This window comes from Orcinus orca, chromosome 13 (assembly GCF_937001465.1).
Source record: "Orcinus orca chromosome 13, mOrcOrc1.1, whole genome shotgun sequence".
Lineage (NCBI taxonomy): Eukaryota > Metazoa > Chordata > Mammalia > Artiodactyla > Delphinidae > Orcinus > Orcinus orca.
Genome location: NC_064571.1, coordinates 17937602 through 17947204, shown reverse-complemented (window position 1 = coordinate 17947204; position 9603 = coordinate 17937602). Strand labels below are relative to the sequence as shown.

Sequence of the window (9603 nt, the reverse complement as noted above, 5' to 3'; positions counted from 1 at the left end):
CAGTGGGAGGGAGCAGTGAAGGAGGAAAGGTTTCCACACGCTAGGAAGCCCCTTCACTGGCAGGGATGGGGCGGAGCTTTGGAGCCACAGAGGAGAGCGTAGCGACAGGGGTGCAGAGGGCAAAGCAGAGAGATTCCCACACAGAGGATTGGTGCTGACAAGCACTCACCAGCCTGATATGCTTGTCTGCTCACCCAGCAGGGCAGGAGGGGGCTGGGAGCTGAAGCTTGGGCTTCAGAGATCAGACCCCAGGGAGAAGACTGGGGTTGGCTGCGTGAAGACAGCCTGAGTGGGCTAGAGCACCACAGCTAGCCAGGAGGGAGTATGGGAAAAAGTCTGGACCTGCTGGAAAAGCAAGAGACCATTGTCTCAGGGTGCATGAGGAGTGTGGCTTCCTGCTCCATGTGCCCACAGACGACAGAGCACCACCTAAGCAAGCTCCAGAGATGGACATGAGCTGTGGCTATCATCTTGGACCCCAGAGGCGGGCATGGACCGCTATCGCTGCCACCACGTCCACCAAGGATCCTGTGTGCAAGTGCAGGTCACTACCCACAACCTCCTGGGAGCCTGTGCATCACACCACGGCCAGGGTCCCATGATCCAGGGACAACTTCCCCTGGAGAACACACGGTATGCCTCAGCCTGTTGCAAATTCACGCCAGCCTTTGCTGCCACAGGCACACCCTGCATTCCAACTGTGACTACCGTACCCCTCCCTCTCCTTAGCCAGAGTGAGCAAGAGAGCCCTAATCAGCCGCTGTTTTAACCTCCTCCTCTCTGGGCGGGGAACAGATGTCTGAGGGCAGCCTACACGCAGAGGCAGGGCCAAAACGAAAGCTGAGCCCCAGGAGCTGCGCAAACAAATAAGAGAAAGGGAAATTTCTCCATGCAGCCTTAGGAGCAGGAGACTAAATCCCCGCAATTGGCTTGGTAAACCCTGCATCTGTGGAATACCCGAATAGACAACAAGTGTTCCCAAAATTGAGGTGGGGGATTTGGGGAGCAACTGTGGACTTGGGGTTTGCTTTCAGCGTTTGATTTGTTTTTAGTTTTATGTTTATCCTAGTTTAGTTTTTAGTGCTTGCTTTCATTTGTGGGTTTGTTTACTGGTTGGGTTGCTCTTTTCCTTTTTCTCTTTTGTCTGTTTAGTTTTGCTTTAACCAATTTTGTGGGGGGTTGTGTCTGTTCATTTTTTTTTGCTTTTCTTCCTTTTCTTCTGAGCCATGTGGCTGGCAGAGTCTTTGTGCTCTGGCCAGGTGTCAGGCCTGAACCTCCAAAGTAGGAGAGCTGAGTCCAGAGACCTCCCAGCTCCAGGTAATGTTAATTGGCGAGAGCTCTCCCAGAGATCTCCATCTCAACACTAAGACCCAGCTCCATCCAATGGCCAGCAAGCTATAGTGATGGACACCCCATGCCAAACAACTAGCAAGACAGGAACACAACCCCACACATTACCAGAGAGGCTACCTAAAATCATACTAAGTTCACAGACACCCCAAAACCCACCACCAGATGCAGCCCTGCCCACCAGAAGGACAAGATACAGTCTCACCCACCAGAACACAGGCATCAGTCCTCCCCACCAGGAAGCCTATACAAGACACTGATTCAACCTCATCCACTGGGGGCAGACACCAGAAATAAGAGGAACTATGAACCTGCAGGCTGCAAAAAGGAAACCCCAAGCACAGTAAGTTAAACAAAATGAGAAAACAGAGAAATACACAGAAGATGAAGGAGGAAGGTAAATCTCCAAAATTTACAAGCATCCCATGCAGCTCAATATCAAAAAAACAAACAACCCAATCCACAATTGGACAGAAGACCTAAATAGACATTTCTCCAAAGAAGACATACAGATGGCCAACAAACACATGAAAAGGTGCTCAATATCACTAATTGTTAGAGAAATGCAAATCAAAACCACAATAAGGTATCACCTCACACCAGTCAGAATGGCCATCATCAAAAAATCTATAAGCAATAAATGCTGGAGAGGGTGTGGAGAAAAGGGAACCCTCTTGCACTGTTGGTGGGAATGTAAATTGATACAGCCACTCTGGAGAACAGCATGGACGTTCCTTAAAAAATGAAAAATAGAACTACCATATGACCCAGCAATCCCACTGCTGGGTATATACCCTGAGAAAACCATAATTCAAAAAGATACATGTACCACAATGTTCATTGCAGCTCTGTTTACAATAGCCAGGACATGGAAGCAACCTAAGTGTCCATCGACAGATGAACGGATAAAGAAGATGTGGCACATATATACAGTGGAATATTACTCAGCCATAGCGAAAAATGAAATTGAGTTATTTGTAGTGAGGTGGATGGACCTAGAGTGTCATACAGAGTGAAGTAAGTCAGAAAGAGAAAAACAAATACCATATGGGATGGTTGCTCAAGAGGGAGGGGCTATGGTGATATATGTATACATATAGCTGATTCACTTTGTTATACAGAAGAAACTAACACAACATTGTAAAGCAATTATACCCCAATAAAGATGTAAAAAAAAATTACTTGAAAGTTCATAAGAGCATTACTCTTAATATCCAAAATGTGGAAACAACTCAGATGTTCAACTGCTGAATGGCTAAATGAATGTGTGGAATATTACTCAGCTATACAAAGGTGAATAAAATACTGATTCATGCTAGAATGTGGATGGACCTTTAAAGAATTATGCACAGTGAAAGAAGCCCAACAAAAATGTCCACATACTGTGTGGCTCCAATTATATGAAATGTATAATATAGGAAAATGCATAGAAAGAGCTAATAATTATCTGTATATTGTCTTTCTATCATTATAAAATGAACAATGATCAGGAAGTGTCACTATTGGAGGTTTTGAACTCAGAAGTCTCATGGAGACATGTCAAATAAGGTGCTTTACTTATATTTTTTAAGTTGTGTTGTGGAAATTTGAAGAGGAAATGGGAAATATTTCAGATGAAGATGATAGTACATTCAAAGAACACAAAAGGAACTAGATTAGTGGGGATTCTCAATTTTTAGTTAATTGCCTAGTTACTTCAGATATTGGAAGTTTAAAAAATGCAGGTGTCTAAACTTAACTCATACAGAGTGAAGTAAGTCAGAAAGAGAAAAACAAATACCATATGCTAACACATATATATGGAATCTAAAAAAAAATGGTTCTGAAGAACCTAGCGGCAGTACAGGAATAAAGACGCAGATGTAGAGAATGGACTTGAGGACACAGGGAAGGGGAAGTGTAAGCTGGGACGAAGTGAGAGAGTGGCATGGACATATATACATTACCAAACGTAAAATAGATAGCTAGTGGGAAGCAGCTGCATAGCACAGGGAGATCAGCTCAGTGCTTTGTGACTACCTAGAGGGGTGGGATAGGGAGGGTTGGAGGGAGACACAATAGGGAGAAGATATGGTGATATATGTATATATATAGATGATTCACTTTGTTATAAAGCAGAATCTAACATACCATTGTAAAGCAATTACACTACAATAAAGATGTTAAAAAATGAAAAAGGGTTAATGAATTACAACCTATGTAAGAATTTATGATGGGAGGGTCCTTGGGTTCTCTATTTGTGAAAATGCTTCTCAGATATGTCTAATGTGCAATGACCTATAGGAATCACTCCTATAACCTGTCTTCTAGAGGGCAGGAACCAGGCTGTACTTATATGTTTATCTTTCAAACCAAGTCCAGAGTAGTTTTTCAATAGAATATAAACCGAAGTTCACACCATAACAATATACACATGGACAGGTAAAAGTAACCTTCCCATTATTTAAGCAGGAGGGTCAATTTATATCAAAGACTGGCCAGAAATAACTCCTTAATACTCAATTTACTAAATGGATAGCTAATTGCAAAATTCCTACTGATCCTGTCATATGGCTTTATTTTTAACCAGTAAACTCCACTGATTTGGCTTTCTTTTTCTTTTTTCAGATCTGAGTCTGAGCATCTGTATACCTTATTAATGCCATTACTTTCCATATTTCAATGCATTTTATGGGAACCTGTCTTTAACAGTATTAAAAACTAATTGCAAGTTTCATGCCACATTAATTTCCCCCATAAACAAACATCTGAGAATTAAGACATATGCTAATAGAGAACTGGTAATTTTATCCACATACCTACCAAGACAGATGGAAGTCACCTCAGACAGAATTTTGATAAGGAGGACTGAAAGCCAAAACCCTCTTTTGCAAGGTCTTGACAAGTTCTTTGTGATCTCTTGTCATAGTTACAACTTCAGGTGCCATTTTCCTACAGCTTACCTTTATTTTTGAACTCATATTTTCTGATGAAATATGGATATTTTAAGTAAAGAACAGGCCTTTATGATGACTTCAATCTAACTCAAACACATGGCTTTGATTCTTATACTCGTGGGCTAATGGTTGTCTGAAGACATCACCAGTCCTTCCTCCTGGCTCACACTGGTGAAAGTCTATGTCAGCTGGAACAAATCACTCTCTCTACTCTTCAGTTAATTAAAATATACATTCTTTGAGTATTCTTTTGGAGGGTTCTCCAAGAATGAATGTCATATACAACCTGACTCAGATAAAGGTATTTTCTGATAAGTGAGTACCCACATATATTTTCTAGTCCACTTTAGAGCAAACAGAATGATACATTTCTTTGTTGATGAAAAAGGAGAACAATAGTTAGGCATGTCACTGTTTTCATTTTTATCATTGGAAACCTAAAGAAGGTACTATGAGGATAAATCTATACACATTTTTAGGTTGACAAATTTGACTATTATTTCCCTTTCAAATAACTATTTACAGTTTTGAATGATTTTTTCCCCCCAACAGGATTGAACAATTTAGGGAAAAATGGCTGAACTGGCTTTTGGTAGATACATAAATTTGCAAGGGTGAAAGATAAAGAAGAACAAAGGAACTTTACAGATTCTATTTAACCATTCTAAAATACCTGCAATTGAAAAGAAATATCCAAACTGTAAGTAACGATTGAAAGCTGGTTTGATTTAGTTGAATGTTACAGAATATGCATATATCCATACACTGCTTGCCAAACATACATGTGCCTTTCCCTCAAAGCCCAGTATTCTTGCACTGGCATGTTCATGTGTCCAGTTCTTGCCAACTGACTCAGGAAAAAATGACAAGTATCTATCCTAGGCCAGAACATAGAGAATAGGTATGATTTCTCTCAGCACTTTCTTCTCTTCCTCTTGTCACCCTGGAAACACACACAGTGAGACTGCAAGACCCTGAATGGTGCATGAAATAAACATCATGTGCTGAGCTCCTGAGATTGGGGCATGAATATTTTACTCAGCATAACCTCATTTATCTAGATTGGCACAAATATATGTTAAATTTGGAATAAAAAATACCTGAGTTTGGGCTTCCCTGGTGGCACAGTGGTTGAGAATCTGCCTGCTAATGCAGGGGACACGGGTTCGAGCCCTGGTCTGGGAAGATCCCACATGCTGCGGAGCAACTGGGCCCATGAGCCACAGCTACTGAGCCTGTGCATCTGGAGCCTGTGCTCTACAACAAGAGAGGCCGCGATAGTGAGAGGCCTGCGTGCCACAATGAAGAGTGGCCCCCGCTTGCCACAACTAGAGAAAGCCCTAGCACAGAAATGAAGACCCAACACAGCCAAAAATAAATAAAATAAAAATAAATAAATAAGAAGACCCCAAGATCACTATTAAAAACACAAACAAACAAACAAACAAACAAAAACCTGAGTTTGAGTCTCAACTCCCTTATAATCTTTATGATCTTCACAGTGCCAGGTAACTCAGGTGAACAACTTCTCAATGAAGTTAATGCTCACTAAATATCTACTTCTTCTCATATATCTCAGCCTAAATTGTACTTAGTTTGTGGTCATATGACTAATTCTGGTTAATGGACTGAGAACAGCAATGGCATGCATTCCTTACTATCAGAGGTAATAAAGAACTGCTATTCCTCCTTCATTTCTCTTTCCCTCTGTCATGAGGATCCATAAGCCAAATGTTTCAGAAGGTATGAGCTCTAAGATAGAGCACCATGGCTTGAACCACAATGGGCTCTGAATGATTGAGAAATCATCATTAGAAATTAGTTTAAGCCATTGGGATTTTATGGCTTATTTTTAAGCTCAGCATAGACTGGTCTATCCTCATTAATTAAATGGTCACTTTTTAATGTCATTCTTTGATTCCCTTAATCACTACCATATTTTCTACAGCAGTGACTCTCTAAGTGTGATCTGCAGACTTAGGTTGAATCAAAAAATGTGTGTTACCAGTTAGCAATTAGATAAATATAGAAACTGAGTGTAAGACTGTAGACATTTTTTATAGCAACTGAATATTTCCATGACACCTAAATATGTGTGATCATGGTTTCAGCTACTCATTTATATTGTATTTCACATGTTTTGTTATGGTTCATTCTATTGTATTAGTCCATGACAGGTTTAAGGAATAATAAGGAAACTGGCCTCTATAACATATCAGACATTTGGAACTGTTGAATGAATGAATTAAAATGCCCATGTTCCTCATATACAGAGATATAGTTTAGCATGATTTAAAATGAGATTTATCATTTCTGGTAAATGTGATATATACTCAAGTAATGTAAATAGCATACCAGAAAGCACAGAGAAGATAGAAAAACAAAGACAGAAAGAAATAAAAAGTCACCAAAATTTCATTGTAATTAACATTTTAGTGAATTCTTGATATCTACTAACACACACACACACACACACATACAGCCTTCAAGTATTAACTTAGTTGTACTATAGTAGACAATTTATGCAATATGCCTTTTCAGTCAAATATATATCATCGACAAATTTACCTGTCACAAACTTCAATTTTACTCATAATTATTGACATAAACATAGTTTTTTGTTTTGTTTTGTTTTTTGCTGTACGCGGGCCTCTCACTGTTGTGACCTCTCCCGTTGCGGGGCACAGGCTCCGGATGTACAGGCCCAGTGGCCATGGCTCACGGGCCTAGCCACTCCACGACATGTGGGATCTTCCCAGACCAGAGCACAAACCTGTGTCCCCTGCATTGGCAGGCGGACTCTCAACCACTGTGCCACCAGGGAAGACCATAAACATATTTTTTTATTGTATACATATACCATAGTTTATTTATCCAGTCCCTCGTTGATACAGATTTTGGTTATTTCCAACCATTTGTCATCCATGACAGAGGGTAAACTTCCATAAACATACTTATGAATACATGTTTTCACATGCAAATGATGTTCCTGGGGGTAAATTACACAGAATCCCTGAAAATGAGCTTGCCTATCTCACATACCCTATTAATTTATGGTCCTTTTGAACAAAACCCATTTCTTGACCATTTTTTCAAACTAAGAATTTAAAAATATGTATATATTCCTCACGTTTTGTATATTAGGGATCCATTTTCTTCATCTACTCATAGGCATAATATAGTTCTTCAGGCCTGCATACATGTGATACCTAATGGTCAGCAATTACTATAATTGACTTGTATATTATTGGGAACAAGCCAAGGACAAACCCAACTAGCCAGCAAGGCCTGCAGAAACATTCTCTTGGATGGTTATAAATCTATGAACTGGATAGTGGCTGTTTTGTATCTCTCCCTTGGCCAGCAGGTGTAATGGGATGGGACTAAATGTACCTCAGTGAGCCCACACATTTATGATCCATCTGTTCAAGTAGGAAGGAATGAGGCAGGTGGGATTCTTCATGTTACAATAGGGCTTAGATAGAAGCAAATGGAAATGATGATTTTAATCATCTTTGCAGAGCTATAACTCATATTTTTAATTCATATTAAAATTACACTCACACTATCATGAAAGCTATGGCTAATAAAGAATGAACTTTTAAAAACTTATTTTTCTTTAATTTAACATATCTTTTCATGAAATTTTGCATCCAGTGGAGGCCGAGGCCCCAGGCGAGTCTAGCTGGCACAACGTTGGTGGAGGGCAGCAGCTGGTGGCCACTACAGCCTGTTGGCAGAGATCAGGTGCAGCAGCTACTGTGTGGATTAGGAGACAGCGAGGCCCTCACAGAGGTCAAGAACATCTGCTGTGACAGCCTGGAGAACTTGGAGCAGGTGCTGGCAGAATTCTGTGCCCTGACCAGCCTCAAGCAGTACCACCAGAACCTTGTGCAGTTTGAGGAGTGTGTCACACAGTGTGACTGACCAGTACGTATGTGAGTAGTGGCTACAAGAGCGCACGGCTTTATTTGCGCCTGTTGGAGACCTCCATCAAAGAAGAAAGGCTCCTGGAGGAGCCTGAGGAGCCTTGCTACCTCTGCCTTGTCATGGACTTATGTGAACGTGGAGGCCTGAATCAGTCTGTCCTGTCCTGGAGGCTGGACCCAGCCACCAGCAAAGCTTCATGCTACAGCTCAGGACCACCAGTGCCTTCAGACTACATCATGCACAGGGATCAAAGCTGGAGGACAAGCTCAACATGGAGAGGTCTGTCACCCCCATCCTCAAGGTGGCAGACTTTGAACTAAGCAAAGTCTGTGGTGGGCTGCCCCCTCTCCCCCACCTCCCCAAATCAAAGAGGGAAATCAAGACAACACAAATGTGAATGTGGATAAATACTGGCTTCCCTAAGCCTGCAGCTTAGATTTCTAAATAACCCCCTGAACTCTAGGAGGGATGCTACACAGCCAAGGCCAACATCTTTGCCCTGGGCATTATCATCTGGGCAATGATAGAAAGAATCACTTTCATGGACTCTGAGATCAAGAAGGAACTCCTGAGGTCCTGACCAAGATCTGCCTGTTGGTGAGGTGCTGCTAGATAATGCAAAGATAGAGTAGCATATCCCCCAGAAATTCAGGATTCCCATGTCTGAGGGGACCAAGGTGCTCTTGAAAGAAGTTAGCTGCTAAATCAGGGACCTGCCTGATATCTTTGAACTTGAAACCAGAATGGACCAGGCCACATGTGCTGCTTCAAATTCAGGGCAAAACATCCTGGGTGTTTTTAAAGTAGGTGAGTGTACTGTTTGTTTGGCATGTACACTTAAGACTAGATTCTTCATCCTGGGCCCTGTGGATTTGGGAGGAAATGCAGGGTTGAAGAGAAAATGTGCTTGTCATCAATGGTGCCCCAAATCTGAATGAGGGGATATGTGGGAATATTTGAGTATGAGTTGGAAAGTCTAAAGAAGCCTTCTGAGTGGAGGTTGCATTTGAGCTGAGTTATTTTTAGAAATGCTTTTTTATAATCAATTAATGAACGTTTACTGTAGAAAATGCAAAAAAAAAATAAGAAGGTTGGTTAGTTTATTTGACCTGAAGAACAAATTGAAAGTTTAAATGATCCAGTATTATTGTCCTTTTTAAACAGAAGAGGACATTGTCTTCCTTAATTATATAGCATGTAAAGGACACTCCAAGTTCTTTCCCTCAAATTTCAGGGAGCTTTCAACTACCTCTTTTTATTATGTACACAAAACATTCTATATTAACACATTATTTCAGTGGTATCTGAAAAAAAAGGAAAGAAAAGAAAAAAAATAGACTTGATCTTGATAGGAAACACCAGGAAAAGGAAATTCATTCCATAGGGG

At 40.9% G+C, this 9603-nt stretch overlaps 1 pseudogene; it reads left to right on the top strand.

Annotated features, from left to right (window-relative positions):
• Positions 1-490: 490 nt before the first annotated feature.
• Positions 491-9154, top strand: LOC101273016 (serine/threonine-protein kinase 35-like; annotated as a pseudogene).
• The last annotated feature ends 449 nt before the right edge of the window (positions 9155-9603 follow it).